General features: G+C 29.3%; 2 protein-coding genes across 6 annotated transcripts in view; one reads left to right on the forward strand and one right to left on the reverse strand.

The window, feature by feature from the left end:
• LOC129946802 (cytosolic carboxypeptidase Nna1) overlaps positions 1-12,803 on the reverse strand; it is a 261,648-nt gene that overhangs the window by 139,846 nt on the left and 108,999 nt on the right. The window lies entirely within an intron of this gene.
• LOC129946803 (glutamine-dependent NAD(+) synthetase) overlaps positions 1-12,803 on the forward strand; it is a 134,976-nt gene that overhangs the window by 655 nt on the left and 121,518 nt on the right. The window lies entirely within an intron of this gene.

Here is a 12,803-nt window from a genome sequence, read left to right on the forward strand (position 1 = left end):
TGCGCCTCACGTTCATTGTCCATGTGAGGGCCATAACAATCAAAGATACAATAATTTATTTTGACTGCATTGCACTATAAAGTGGATTCACCTCTCTAAACGGCAGGAACAATGTTAAAAATGTCACGTAAACTTTTCAGTGGCCACATTATATTTTTCATCTCTTAATATCATCTCTTTTCTATCCCTTCCTCCTCCTTATCTTCCTCTTTCCATATCCACCCCTATCCATCAAATACAGTATTTTCTCATTTATGGAAACATAACTCCCCACACCCCAAAATAATCACAATGAAGGAAAATGTCCTTCCTGTTATATTTTTCCTCACTAATATCCTGCAATCGTTTTGTATGAGAACCACACACATTTCCACCTTCTTCGTTCGTTTCCACCTATTTTCAATTTTATTTTTTCGAAACACACCTCATTCACCCCAAAAGTATTATCCTTATGTCACTTGCAACATTTTATAGAGAGAGAAAGCAGACTCTTGCTTGGATGATCATTTTATTTGACATAAAAATTGATTCTGAATCTTTATCCTTGCTAAATCTTTGTTTGTGCTGCGGCAGGATGGAGGTGACTGGTAGGTCCAGAGTGAGTGAGTAAATATGAGTCGTGAGTGCGAGTAAGTGAGAAGTGAAACTAAACATGAAGACCTGCCTCCAGCAACAAGAAATTGTGTTTGCTCCAGTTATTCTCAACATATTTCCTTTTTCTTCTTGCAATTTTTTTTTATTTTGTGTGTGTTATTATCCTTTCAATTTCATTTTGTGTCATCATCGTCACAGCGAAATGACAAGCGATGATATGAGTGGCTGCCTGAATATGACTTTTTAATGTACAAAATATATATTTATGTACATATGTTTGTACTTCATAAATATAGAAATTGTGATACAAAAAAAAAAAGAACATAAACAGGACAACAATATCATAATAAATCTCTGTATCAAAATAGATAGGTATGTATGTATAGGAAGGTTTTGTATAAAATGTACATAAATGTGGTTCTAGTGTTCACTCATCTGTCTACATTGACACACATTATCCATGTTTATTTGAAACATTATCCATCCGGTACTTGAATGAAAAGTTTTTCGTTTTTCTTTTAAGGAAAAAAGAAAAGAAAAACACACACAAATATCATATCAACAACGATGTCCTTAGGATAAACATACTATAAGGATAATTCTATATTATTATTTTTTTCTTTTTCATTTATAGCAACTCGTAAAATATAAAATGAAAATAAAAATGAATATAAAAATAGTTTTTCTCGGGTTGTTGTGTTTTTGAAAGTCGGTCAGTTTGATTGCTTTTAAAATAATCTATTTAAGTGTATTTGTGTTTTTTGATCATAATATTTTGAGACTTTTCTACTTTATTTTAAAGGTGTGTCTTTTTTGTGAGCGGCTTAAAAAAATTAGATGGTTTTGAAAAATGTATTTAAAAAAAACACCCGCTTTGTCGAATTGAAAATTGTGACATTTATCTGAATCTTGATCCATTATCTACAAAGCGAATAGAGATATGGAATTGATATAATTTTTTTTACAGATAAGAACGTCAAAATAGGCAGAATTGAATTTTACATCTGTCAAAGATTTAAGAAAAATTGATTTCACTTTTTAAAATTTAAAAATCAAAAGTTAAAGAATACTTTAAGCAATTTGTACAAATTGATTTTTGAAAAAATATAAACAAAGATATTGGCGTAGAATTTTAAATCATTTTTTTTTTTAATTTAATAAGCTTAAAAGATATTTTAAGCAATTTTAAACGACTGTAGCATTTAACTATTTCTTAAAATTTTGCTAAAGTTATATGTACGGAACTTTACTTTAACTTTTAGCAACTTGATAAATCCATATAAAATTTTTCATTATCCTTGACAACATTTCTTGCCAATTTTACATCAAAATTTGTTTTTTTTTTTTTTTATAATTCATGAAAATATTTTACAGAAGAGATAAACTTAATTGCAAAGTAGTTGAAAATTCTGCTTTGTACAAAACAATGTGAAGTTTTATGTTCCAAGTAAACTAATTAAAAGAGCTCGATACTGGAGAATTTTACTCTGGGTATAGGTTTGACAAGGTAACACTTTGATTCTTTGTTGGAAAACCTTAACACTTAAGTCCGATTTAAAAATCGTAGGTACTTGTGTCACGAGGTTGAACCCTTTTACAATTAATCTTATAAGAACAGTGGATAAAATGGTTCAGTCTACATATAGGAATTCGAATTAGTAGTTCCGTTTAAGTTTGATTACTTACTTAAAGTGGCGCTACAGTCCTGTGTGAACTTGGGCCTCACCCAACAAATTTCTCCATTTAGCTCGGTACCTAGCTAGATGTCTGCAGTTTCGCATTCCAAGTTGGGGGAGGTCACTTTCCACGTATGCGTGCCACCTGATTCACGGTCTTTCGGTACCACGCAGTCCTGTGGCTGTGGATTCGAAGACTTTCCGGGCTGGAGCAATAATTTCTATATATAGCGACACTTTAATCGCTCTAGAGAGGGCTTTACTACTCAATTGCTTTCTTAGCCCAACGCAAGAATTACCTAGAATAATTCTTTTTTAACGATCTAAATGATCCAAATCATATCAGCATAATTAGCCTATCACGTTTGGAAACTAGCAATTTACTTGCTCGCTTAATGAAAAGAAGGGTTGAAAAGTTTAGGGTTGCTGCTTAATTGCTAAATATTAAAAATATTTTCTACTCACCAAAATGTTAAGCTGTTTATAATAGGTTGTTTAAAAATTTGCTCCTTTAAATTCGAAACTAGTTCAGTTTTTTAGTAAACCTCCATTGATATTTTTTTTCAAAATGAAAATCATACCAAAAATATAACTGAATTGAATTAAAGTATAAATATATCGACAGAAAACAGATTGGGTGTTAAAATTGATCAAATACTTTTCTAAGTCGTTTTTAGACAATTCAGCTTGTTGCAAAATTATTATCATTTGTTATTTCTCTTGCACTTGAAAAAAATATCATCAATGTGCATCGCAGTTTGAGTACAGTTCGAAGTTTCAAGATTATATAATTCCATATTTAAATTTATTTATTTGAACTTATTTAATCACGGAGAGAATTGAAAAAATTTCTAATTACGAAATTTAGGTTGGAATTTACGAAAATCCGTTTTTTAGTAAATCAAGACGATTTTATTATAATATGAATAAGGAAGTTGTAATTTAGTATTCAAATTAAAATACAAAATTTTATAATTTGGTAATTATTATCAAAAGTCAGAATTCGAGCTTGTTGAAATTAAAGTAAACTTTTGAGTCGCAATCTACTACTTCAACAGATTAATTTAATTTGACTTTTTTAATCTTGTTTTGCTAAATGCATACGTTGATTTCAGATTCCTCTATCCTCAAATCAATAAAATATAATCTCGATATAAATATTGAAGCTGCAAGAGTATTATTTACGAAATACCTATTTGACGATTTAAGAAAAAAAGTAAACAGTTCATTACAATTCTTTTAGCATCATTAATCTACTATCTTCAGGGTTATAATTTAAAAGTATTTATACATAGTGGCGTTGCCGACCAATAAAAAAATATAATTCCACATTTTCGGAAAAACGAAATTTTTTCGAGAATTTTTATATTTTAAAATATCATTGAACTGTTGAATCATTTATTCAAATATTCTATTCGTGTATTTTCGAAAAATATGGGTTTTTGTCACTTTTAAATCCATTTTGAACAATTTTACATGATCCATGTTTGAATTTTAAGTTTCTTAATTTTTATTTCTAGAAAAAAATTAAAAACCATAAAAAAAAAAATAGAAATCATTCAAATATGACTTTCTTTTAATATATTTAGGATTTTATAAATTATAATTCTCTAGAAAATATTAATTGCAATTTGTATACAAAAACTTGTAATTCGGTTCGCCATTAAAAGAAAAAACATCCCTGAAAATACGAAAACCAATAAGTTTATGTTGTAAATCACTAATACAGATTGTTGATTTTACAAACAATTGTTCTAAAATCTCTACATGATTGCTTGAAAATTGAAAGTAAATTAATCATTAAAATCTACAAATTGCCGCTAGAATTCCTTCAAATTACGACTCAAAAGTTGCAATTTAAAGATAACTAAGTATCAAAACTGTGACTGTCATTTGCAAACTGCAGAATAACCTGTTTCAAATTACAACTCAGAAGTTGCAATTTAAAAAAAAATAGTATCAAAACTTTAGTTGTCATTTTGCAAACTACTGTATTTGGTTGCAGTCTTAGAAAACAGGGGTTGAAATTTGTAGATTTAAAATAAAAACGATTCATAATCTACAAGAAAGCAATTTCAATCTACAAAATCCTGCTGAGATTTACGATAAAAACAAACATTAAATTAATACAAATTAATATCAAATTGCGATTCGCTGTTTCCAATATTTATTTCGATTGAACTATTGCTTCTCAAATGTAGTGAAATATGATTTTTTTTGTCGATATTTTCATTTTATGAAATTGCAAACAAAAGTCGCAATTTACTTATTTCGAAGCCAAGGTACAAAACTGGATTCATTTTTCTTGGTCTGATCTAAGATTTCTTTCCAGCGCGAATTAAGTCATTACGGGCGTATTCTTGTCTTTTTTGTTTTAAATAAGTTAGCAATAAATTGTATTGATCTTAAATTTAAAATTTGATAAAAACTTTTCAAAAACTTTATCGCAGAAATTTAAATTTTTGTAGACAAAATTAATTACAAGCGATTTCCAAGCTTAAAAGAATTTTTTATCTCAAAAATTAGTTTGGTTTATTTAAGTATTCGAGACAGGTTGCCAATTTATAGACCAGTCAAACGTATTTCTTAGACGTAGAGGACATCTGAGGCATATACAATAGACATAGTTCAAGAGGGTTTAAGCTCAAGTCCGATTGAATGTTATCTCAAACACAAAATATAGTGTTTTTGATATACATACATATATAAGTGCATCTCGCTTAAAGTCCCTAACCCGCATAATAAACCCTTTTTTTTTAAACGAAATTCTAAGGATTTTGTCTTGTCTTATAAGTAGTTTTTGCGCAAATACCCTTCCCCGCTTAATTGTCTATCAAAATCACATGCGTTTTTATCAAGCTTATCCAAAAATCAAAAGATACTATTTAAATGAACTTTAATAATGACGTGGTGGCCCTTCACATTCGACTCTTCAACGTTTGGTGGCCAAATTTGAGACGACCGGTTAAGTAAAAAATCAGCCAACACCTGTAAGTTCAAGGAATGCAAGATAGGCTGAGAACATAGTCGCGGTCCTTGAAAGTGTAGGCCTTTCGCAGATTTCAACTCCTTGAATTTTGCGAACGGCCTTGGGCCTACACCCTATAAATACATTAGTTTGTACCCTACATCTTTATGGATGCCATAGTCTTGTACGTTTTCTCTATAGATCTGTGTACGAGTGAGAGGTTCAATTGATGACGTTCAGGTAGTGCGCGCTTAAGGTAAACAAACGGGTTATGTTGCATTAGGGTTTATGTAGGGGGACAGTTCAAGCACTATTTCACATTTATTTTAAGAATGGAATGAAAAATAGACTTCTCTTGACGCAATCATACTCATCCCAATGATTTAAAATCATAAAAAGACGTGTATACAAAGTTTGTTTAAAGAAGTGATACGAAGGTCTCACTAATATAAAATGATATTATTACAAAAATATCTTAGCATATTCTTGTAAAGACACAGATCCTTCAATAAGAGGCGTCTGTATTCTCCGTGGTACAGGCCTCGTCGACAAATCACTCAGTTACACTTTTGCTGTTCCATTTTGAGTAGCAAAACATTTAATCCAAAGCATAAGCAGGTGTCAATGTTTAAAGGTAAAGAGTCAAGTAGGGTCTTAGACTCATCGCTATAGTGAAAAATATTCCTGTATAAAAAACTTTTTTAAATTATAATACACTTAAGCCTTTTTGAACGGAAACCAAAATGTCCATTGTCCTTTAAAAATCAAATTCAACTTTTTGATTATTTTTTTTAAAAAGTTCCAAAACACAAACTAACGTACATGCATACATATACACTTTTAACTAGAAGTATTTCAAAATTCACTTTAAAAGTTAAAGTTAATACAAAAATTGTTAGAATTGAATCTTTTAAATACATTTTTAAATACGGATGTAATAAAGTTGATTAAATTAAAAAAAATCAAGAAAATTATTGATTTTGCACATTTTTTTAACAATTTATAAAAAAAAATCTTATATGGAGATTACTTTTTTATCTTTCTTCAGCAATATTTTAAAATAAATTAAGAAATCTTAACCGTAGAATTTAAATTGCAAATTAAAAACTGCTACAGCTTATTAGCTATAACCAAGCAAGTCCTGGGATTAATCTTTAAAGTGAAGGAAATCAATATTATTTACTTATTTTAACCAAAAGTACATACAATTTTCCGAGTTTAAAATCAAGTCGTATGCGTTATTCTTCCAGTTAAAAAATCAAACTACTTTCTATTAAAAACAAAGTAATAGATAATTTTACCTAAAACTTGTAATCTCCTCAAGCTGCTTCGCTTGTCTCAGATAAAAAAAATACAATTCAAGCGATATGGAGCTGTTTTACATAAATCTATATTTGCATCTTCCTTAAATAGAGTTTGTAACTTTTTTTTAGTTTCAAATTATTTTGAAAACTTTCCCTAAAGTATCATGTTTCAAGACCAAAGTTCTTAGAAAAAGATAAAACAAATTAAAAATTATTAAAAACCTAACATTACTTGCATCTATGTTTTCATGTATACTCCTTTTTGAAGCCATCATCTTGTAAGTTTGATAACAGAATAAAATATGTACATACATTCTATGTAAATTATAAACTACCTAACTTTTATTATATCAACCTGCATTCACTCTGGCTTAAACTTTCTTTTTCAATAAGAAAACTTCTACCAAAGTACAACGCAGAAACAAAATTAATTAAAAAGTATGTATACGCCACAGTAACGCACTTTAGAACACACAAGTTCTCTTGCATGCGAAAGCATACACCATACACTTTCAATCTTCGAAAACAGCACAAAAAAAAAAGTACGTATACGCCAGAGTATCCCAAAAAATAAATACAAAAATCACATTTACGGTTTTATTTTACAACAAACTTTTATCAAAACCTAATCAGAATATACTTCTCCCTCGAGGAGGAGTATCCTTCAAAGAAGTTCATCTTTTCGCCTTCAAATATTATTCGAAGAACAATACGCCGAAAAAAAGGAACACAAAACTAAGCACTAAAGTTTCTCGAGACTTCAACTAGCTTTCTAAAATATTCCAAGAAAAAAAAATTGAAAAGAAAAACCCTCCTGTCAACAGACTCTCTATTCCCCAAGATGTGACCTCCTTATACTTAAACGTAGTCATGTCTCCAACCTCGACTCAAATCGACTCGACTCGTTCTGCTTGTTTGTTTTTCTACAAAGTTGAAAAACAAATTTTCGCAAACTAAATTCTTCAATTTGTCATCGTATATGACGGTCCAGCCAGCGGTGACGGTGGCGGTGGCGATGGCGGCTTCTGAATCTCTAAGGATCAGTAGCATGTGCAAGTGGCCATAAGATGAACCCTTTGTGAAATCTGTCGTTCTAGTCGTCGTCGTCGTCGTCATCGTCCATCAGATGGACGACGAATTAAACGTTGGTAATAAGTTTTAGTTTGACATTAATTACAACCCGATTCAAAGAGGTCCTGTTACCTTAAAAGAGGGAAAGAAGAACGAAGGACGAAGAAGTCCTTTAACATACTCGTCTACAAACAACACAGAACGCTAACGACTAAACAGAGAGGGAGAGAGTGAGCGAGTGTAAACCTAGGCCAGGCTGTCGAATAATTTATGAGATTACAATTTAAGTGATTTCAAGGATTCAAGGCCCGTCAAACTTAGTGTTCCAGGTATAGGATTGCATAGAAAGGTAAGGTACACCGTAAAGCACTGTGTGTGTGCATGAATTTGCATATAAATTAAGTTTTCGTTTCTTCTTGACATTTTGCAAAAGAGAATGTGAGTGTGGTGAGTGTCATTATGGCATCATGGGTGAATGCAAATTTCAAGATGGCTGTTGACATTCCATCGAGGTTCCATACAAACATATATACCAAGCGTGCCTAAGCTGAAGAAGGTCAAGCAGATTTTTGTTTTCGTGATTTTTTTTTGTTATAGAAAATATACCATAAAATTTAAACCACAAGGTGCGCTGGACTGGGTTGGGCTGGACATGTCCTTTAGTTTAATTCCACCTCGACTGGATGTACTGTTGTCATTTCTAATCCGTGGGGCATGATGATGAGGACGGAAGTTATGTGAGATTCAAACTGGCTGAATCATTCATAAAACGACCAAAAAAGCGGACGCGCACTCTGACACAGGAAGGCTCATTTTTTCCCTATTATGTGTCCCATAGTCTCCCTTACTGATGTCCTTTTTTTACTTTACTTTTTCTGCTTTTTTGACGTGGTGTCCTCTTTATGTCCATACAGTCGTAGGTTGGTTGCATGGTTGGCTCATTTTCCTTTTTCAATTTTTTGTTGGCTGGCAGCTCTTTGCATGAATATCAAATGTACGTCAGTTTTCCGTAAAGCTTGAAAATGTCCGTCATGTGTGATCTATGTGTTGCTCCATCACAAAACTAGAGAAGAAAGAGAGTGAATGTTACTTTGACACACAATGTAATGTGATGTCCGTGTCCATTCTGCTCCTTTTTTTTGTTTTTAGTCCTTTTGTTTTTTGTTTAGTCCTGAGGACATCACTAGGTTCTAGGTACTTGGAAATGGTTTTATTTTAAGCAATTTACCTTTTGCAGTACCTACAGCAATAACAGCCAGCAGTATTATCTACAATGTCCACACATGCAATTTTTTCGTCTCGATTCGTTTTGGAAAATGTGGTGGAAAAGACCCCAGAAAAAAGGGATTGGATACACGCAATTTAAACTATAAGGGAAATTTCTTCTTTTTGTTTTGCTGCTATGTACAGAAAAAGAGTACTTCAGTCACGATAGTTCATTTTTGGATGGTATTTCAAAAAAAAAAGGAAGAAGTATTCGAGTGCATCGAACAATATTTGTTGATGATATCTCTCCCCTCTTAATTTGAAATTGGAAATCCTCTTATGTTAACCAACAGCGACGTTTTTAATTAATTAAATTTATATAAGGTTTTTGTTTGTTGACTTTACGGTTGGTTTATTTGACAAGTTTAAAAGGGGGAGTTAACAAGAAGAAGGATGGAATGTCATACTATCAATGTTCAGTTAATTTAAATTTTAATACAAAATAAGATGAAATTGGTGTCAAAATGACAATTTTAAAATTGTTTCTTGGATAATAAAATTTAAATTTTAAACATTCTAAATGTCTCAAGAACCATTAGAGGTATCGAACTCAAATAGATTTGTTTTCTTATATAATAACATCAAAACATGCAAAAAGGATTTTCAAGGAATGAGCTTGTGGTTATTTTTACAATAGCAATTTAAAAATAGTGAACAATTGGTTAACATATTTGTTTCCAAGAATATTTTACAACCGAAAAATTATATTACGTACTTCTAAAATAGTTGTTTCAATTTTGAACAAAATTAAAGATATTAGCTTCAAACTAATTTTATATTATTTAAGCTTTGTTGTTAACATTTAGTTAAATTTTTAGAAAAATCCAATTGACAAATTTTGATTCGACCATATTAAAAAAAAAATACAATTTTTGACTTATTCATTTTAAACAAAATATTGTTGGTAATCTTATCTAAAAGAAAAATTGAAGTTTTAACAAATTAAAGTCAAAATACTTATCTTGTTAATGGGTACAGATTAAATAATTGAAACTTTTTGAAAACAAATATTTCTAAAGTATAGAATTCTGAGTTTCAAAAATATCTGATCAAAGACTTTTTGAAATTTTGACACAAATACGATTTTGGCAGAAACAAATTTGCTCTAATAAGGAGTTCATCAGAGTTTAATAAATTAAGGTGAAATTTTGAGAAACAAAAAAAAAAAAAAAACAGAATATAGTCAAAAACTTAAAAATTCAAAATAATTATTTTTAAGAAAAATTAAGTATGTTATTTTCATTTAAACTAAACTGAATGTCCATATTTCTTATGATTTCAAAAAATGGACATCCAAAAGAAATTCTACCACCCAAAATATTCGAATTTTCTCAAAAACAGACTTTTTTTATTGAATTTTCTCTAATTTTTTTTTCTAACTTGGCTTCTTTGAACAAAAGAAAAATATATACCTAAGTATTACTCCAGATTATTGCTTTTTAAATTCCATATCTCGAAAATTAGTCATCATTTCTTTACGAATATGAAATGTAAAACGTATATTAAAAGGCTCTGTATATATTTAATTTTCTTAAACTAATAATATTGAAAATTTGCATAAAAAGAAAATTAATTAAAAAAAAACACTCAAACGATTTTCGAAAAAAAAAATACTTAATCAATGGCATTTAAATTTTTAAAAACTTATTTTTCATAGCCACATTTTTAAAAATAATTAAAGAGAGTTTTTGCGTTTTAAAACAAATTCGATTTCTTACTTAAAATTTAAGAATGATTATTTTTTTAACTGTGAAAAAATTACCAAATTTTGGTTTTTATATCTTAAAAAATAGTCAATTTAATTACTATGATTAATATTCGAGACTTCAAAAAAAAAAATAAGGTTTTGGGTATCGGTTTGAAAATTTACATCACCATAAATAATATTTGTCTCTTTTTTAAATACACTTTTTTACATTTCAAATTTTTAAAGTTAAATTTGTTAAATTTTGTATTAATAGAGAAAAAATGCCAAAATCCTGTTTACAAAAATAAAAACAAAATGTTTTGTTATACCAAACAATATTTCAACATTTTCGTGCTTTTTAACTTCCATAAGAGTTATTGTAATGGATCCGATTGGTCAAATTAAAAATTTTGATATTTCTCGACGTTTCAAGGTCCTTAGACTCGAAATAAAAGATTTTTAGAAAGATGCCTGTGCGTGCATGTGTACGTACGTTCTTACGTATGTAAATGTCTGTATGTCCGACGTCCGTACGTTCCTGACGTTTTTTTCGTTGTCCCTTGCTCAAGAACCAAAAGAAATATCGACTTAAAGTAAATTTTGTTATACAGATAATAATGCAGAAAGATGCAGAAAGGTCTCTCAAGAAAATTGTGTGTGTGGTTTTTTTTTACCATAGTAGTCAGCCCTAAATATCTCACGAACCAAAAACGCTAAGGACTTGAATTAAAACGCGATACCAAACAAGTATATTTTTTGAAAAAATCAAACTAACGTTTTTTCTTATAAATCAAAAAAAAACTAAAAAAAATTGTCACCTCGAAAATCTTACGAATACAAATTATTTTATCTCCAAAATATTTTTGTGCAACACAAAAAAAAAACATTTTTAACATCTGCTTTAATTTTGAGCAAAATCGAACTGACAGTTTTCTTACAAAAAATTAAAAACCTAAAAACAAATGAATAAAAGTTAATAAAAAGATAAAAATTGATATTCGACTCAAATAACTTTTTAAAACTTGGAGACATTAGCTTTAAACTAATTTTATTTTTTAAAAAATATTGTTGCCAAAATTGAGTACCATTTTGAGAAAAATCGAATGGACAGTTTTTTTGCAAAAAAACTAAAAACCTAAAAAATAATTTAAAAAATTAGTTAATCATTTATTTTCGACTTAAGTATCTTTTCAAAACTTTGAGATTTTGGTTTGAACCTAGTTTTATCTTATGAGAAATATTGTTTTGAACATTCGGTAAAATATTTTTAATAATCGAATTGACAGTTTTTTACAAAAAAATTAAAAACCTGCAAACAAAATAACAAACGTCGATAAAAATTGATTTTCGACACAAATACTTTATTAAAAAAAATTATATTATTTTTTCTAACTAATTTTATCTTATAAAAAATATTGTTCTCAACATTAGGACAAATTTGGAGAAAATGGAATTGACAGTTTTTTTTACAAAAAATAAAAACCGAAACAAAAATTAACAAAAGTTATTAAAAATTTAATTTCGACTTCAATATCTTTTCAAAACTTTAAGATATTGGCTTCAAACTAATTTTATCTTATAGAAAATAATGTTTCCAAACTTCTTAATTTTTAACTTTTTAATTTTGATAAAAACCGAATTGACTTTTTTTTTAAGAAAAAATTAAAATTAGCTAAACTGCTAAAAATGTACTTTCGACTCAAATAGCTTTTCAAAAATTAAAAATATTGACTGCAAACTTATTTATCTAACAAAACTTTAATTTGAATATTCGTTTGACTGCAAATTTTTGAAACATACAAACAAGTTTTACACACACAGTTCTAAGAAAAAGTTAAAACTGATAATAATTGACAGTTCTGCCTTATTTTCAAAAATATCAAAAATGTATTTGTATGTTAAAAAAAGCAAATAAATGAATTAAGAGAAATTTCAACTCTAGAGTTTAAATCAACTTGAAAGTTTGTTTCAAGTTTAGCAATAGTTAAAGATATAGCTCTAAACATATTTTAATCCATTCTTTAGATTTTTGATGACTTACAGTCTGTCAAGTAAGAGCGTGGTCGACTTTACCGACAGTAAATGAAAGATTTCGCTCTTCCTTCTCGAGTCGATAGAGGGAAGCTTTGTCCATGATGCGTTGTCATCAAAGGTTCAGTTGTAGTTGATCTTTTGAAAGAGAATCACGTTAAACGCAATGGATGCTAAGTACGCTTCGCGCTACGAGGCTGTGTTCC

This window comes from Eupeodes corollae, chromosome 2 (genome assembly GCF_945859685.1).
Source record: "Eupeodes corollae chromosome 2, idEupCoro1.1, whole genome shotgun sequence".
Lineage (NCBI taxonomy): Eukaryota > Metazoa > Arthropoda > Insecta > Diptera > Syrphidae > Eupeodes > Eupeodes corollae.